The 3,719-nt window shown below is 43.0% G+C and overlaps 1 long non-coding RNA gene across 1 annotated transcript; it reads left to right on the forward strand.

The window, feature by feature from the left end:
* Nucleotides 1-1,507: 1,507 nt before the first annotated feature.
* On the forward strand, nt 1,508-2,648 carry LOC127788944 (uncharacterized). Its single transcript, XR_008020470.1, has 3 exons — nt 1,508-1,646; nt 1,924-2,017; nt 2,387-2,648. It is a non-coding gene; the product is annotated as an uncharacterized LOC127788944 (long non-coding RNA).
* Nucleotides 2,649-3,719: the final 1,071 nt, after the last annotated feature.

Genomic DNA, 3,719 nt, shown 5'->3' on the forward strand with positions numbered 1-3,719 from the left:
GGACAGTCGGAAAGAACAATTCAAACATTGGAAGACATGCTACGGGCTTGTGTAATTGACTTTTCAAGGAGTTGGGAAGAGCACTTACCATTGGTTGAATTTGCATATAATAATAGCTATCACAGTAGCATCGGGATGGCGCCTTATGAAGCCCTCTATGGGAGGAAGTGCAGGACACCGCTTTGCTGGACGGAAGTGGGTGAGAGACAACTTTTGGGTCCCGAATTGGTACAAAGGACCAGTGAAAAGATCAAAATGATTCAAGAACGAATGAAGATTGCCCAAAGTAGACAAAAATCCTATGCGGATAACCGAAGGAGAGATTTGGAGTTCAAGATGGGGGATAATGTATACTTAAAGGTTTCGCCTTTCCGTATGATCTCCAGAGGAAAGAAGCAAGGAAAATTGAGCCCGCGGTACATCGGGCCATATGAAGTTTTAGAACGGGTTGGACCAGTCGCATATAGATTGGCCTTACCCCCAGCACTATCTAACATTCACAACGTTTTTCATGTATCTCAATTGAGGAAATTCGAGCCAGATCCATCTCAACAGACATCTGCAGAAGTAGTCGAGCTGCAAGACAATTTGTCATTTATAGAGGAACCTGTGGAAATTCTTGATCGAAAGGAGCAAGTGCTGAGGAATAAAGCAATACCGCTAGTAAAAGTGTTATGGAGACATCACAACCTTGAAGACATCACATGGGAAAGAGAACAAGAGATGCGCCAGAAATACCCTTATCTTTTTGATGTATTAGAGAATATGGAATAAATTTCGAGGACGAAATTTTCTTTTAAGGAGGGGTGAATGTAATACCCTAAAACTTGTAATCTATTTCTATTTAATAAATTAAACGATTTCCCGATTTTCTTTAGGTTCTCAAAGACTTGGGAATTTGTGAGATTCAAGGATCTTTAGGGGACTTAAGGGCAATGGACTTCAAAGTTCATTTAAACCTAACTTTGGATTCCAAAACGATATCAAAAGTGGCTGTGGATTTCAAACCCGAATTAAATTCAATTAATGGACACATGTCACCATATGGATGGAGACACATGGGTAGAAATGATTACATGGACACGTGGCGTAATTTGGATGGAAAATTAAAAGTAATAATTAAACACCAATCTCGAGGGACACGTGGCACCGTAGGATGGAAGCAATGATGAAGGCTCACATCTTGAGGGACACATGTCGTAGTAGGAAGAAAGTAATAATGAAAGCTCATATCTCGAGGACACGTGGCGCCGTAGGATGAAAGCAATCATTACGGCTCAAATCTCCATAACATGTGGCGAAAATTCATTCGTTAAAGGGTTAAAAATGTCATGATAAGGCTCATATCTCAAGAGCCACTTGTCACCATGGGAAGAAAGCAATAATTAGGGTGTAAATCTCAAGTGCCAAGTGTCACCATCTTAGAAAGCCAAGTGTCACAATCCTATGGATTTAAGGGCACTATATAAGAATGCCTTGGGTTGGGTTTTTGGCCACCAAATTAAGGGGGGTAAGTTGCTTATAAAGGAGGGGAAACTCTGCTGTAAAGAAGGGAAGGAAACCCTGCCCGAGTAGGAGCCAAAAGCAAGCCGTTGGAAGGCACGAGCCCCTTGAAATCCGTGCAAAACAGTAACCAAAACTGCAAGGTAAGCTCATCTTCTTTCTGTAACCACGTAGAGGGTTGAAAGAGGAGTCCGTAGGTTCAAACGGCACTCGAATCGGAGTTAAAATGAGAGAGTTATGCCCGTTTTAATTTTCAGGGTCGGAAGTCCGTCTGGCGCGTGAGCCGCACGCGCCCAACAGAGCTGCGCGTCCAGGCGCGTGGCCGACTTTGTGGGAGCGCGTTATAGGTCTTCTTGGCTTGAAATTTTTCATGAAAACTCCTAATTTTAGTAGCTACTTATATATCTGAACTTATTTTAGGTTTGGATACAAAAAGGTCTCGGTTTTTATAGAACAGTCCACTTGGAGCGACGTTTGGCCGTGAATTTGTGCAACCAAGAAGTGGGAAGCTTCGGTGAGTGGTTTCTAAACTGTATTTCTTACATGTTGTGCATATTATTGAGCATGATGGCGGTGATTGCATGCGCATATCATGTTATTTCATTTGATACGCATGTTTCTTTCCATTTGTTCATGCATCACTACGTGTGGCTTGTGACTAGTTGTGAATATCATGGGTGAAGGGAGTCTTCACTTGGCCGTGTTGTTAGGCTGTGTTACATGATAAGGTTGGCAGGGGTGATTGCAACACCCTGGCGTCACATCCACCTGGAGCATGCATCTCTGCATTTTGCATTTGCACGCATGAAGTTATTTTAACCCTCACTTAGATTTAACGATCTAACCCGGGTGTTCATACCCCTGGAATATTCAAATGTTCCAGATCTGTCAGGCTCGGGCTCAAAGGGAGAAGGCCTAGAGGCGGCGCGAGTGTAGTTATCTTGTTTAGGCGTCTCTTATGATGTTGTAGTATGTTACAAGATTTGTACTCTTAACTTTGACAATATTTTGTCTCGTGGAGAATGAAGTCTACTTTCCCTGCTATCTTGATAAATTGTGTGTGTGAATGTTTATTTTATGGAAGTCCCAACATTTCAGGTTACGATCCTTACTGTAGTATATGGGATTTCCTTAACGCCCGTGTAAATATTATAGTACCTTATATACTATCTTGGGGTTGGGGCGTTACAGGGTATGCTGTAGGTTATGCTTGGGCTAGACCTAAATTTTCGTAAGGGTTGAAGTATCGGGGTAGTGCCTTTTGTTGTCTTGGCAGTAAGAAGGTTTGTGAATTGATTGAGTGATACCTTGTGGTGTGAAAACAAGACGTGTGGTGATGCTCCTTGCTAAAGGATGCTAACGCGGTTGTGGTTAAATTTGACCGAAATGGTCTGGTAAATTGGGATGATGGACCCAATGTGACCTTGCGATAATGCAGGAAGATGGGTTGATTGGTGGAGTTGGTAAATGGCTCTAGAATGTTATGTAAGTGCCGTGGAGGGCGAGACTTACAAGTTGGAAGCCAACCATGAGATGGGATTATTGAAGCATACAAAAGTTTCAAGTATGGGGATCTCTAATCCTGTGATGTGAGTTGTGGCAGGCTGAACACATGGCTAGGGCATGGTTCAAAATCTGTGAAGGCTCACAATTGCACAGTCTAGTGTTAGTCCTAATGTGTCAATGCGAAAATGAGGAAGTATCCTTATGTAGCACTGGATGGATTTTTGGTTGATGACACAGGATCTGTTGCTAGGTGGTAGCACCTGATGGAAACGATGGGAGCGTGAGGCTCAAGGACTGTGATGTAAAGCCTTATTGATTGCCGTATATGCCTTCAATATGAAAGTTCAGCAGGTCCTAGTGGTTAGACTAGGCGGATGTTGAGAAAGAGATCCAAAATTATAGAAGATGGTTGGACGGGGGAAGAATTATGCCGCTTAAGGGAGTGTTGCTCTGAAGTGAGGGCTCTAGATGGTAGTGTCGAAATGTGGCCTGGGAAGAACTTGAGATGTCCTCCCAAGAAAGGTTGGGTATGGGGCAACAACATTAGATGGACCTCCTAAGGCTCTACAACTCTAATAGGATAGATCACCCAGGGAAAGCCAGCGTGATGGCAAGTGACTGAGTAAGAAGATGAGTCATACGGCATTGAGTGGAAGTGTGAAATTCCACAAGAATGACAGGGGTGATTTCTAATGGATGGAGTTTATATT

The sequence above is a fragment of the Diospyros lotus genome, chromosome 13 (genome assembly GCF_014633365.1).
Source record: "Diospyros lotus cultivar Yz01 chromosome 13, ASM1463336v1, whole genome shotgun sequence".
Lineage (NCBI taxonomy): Eukaryota > Viridiplantae > Streptophyta > Magnoliopsida > Ericales > Ebenaceae > Diospyros > Diospyros lotus.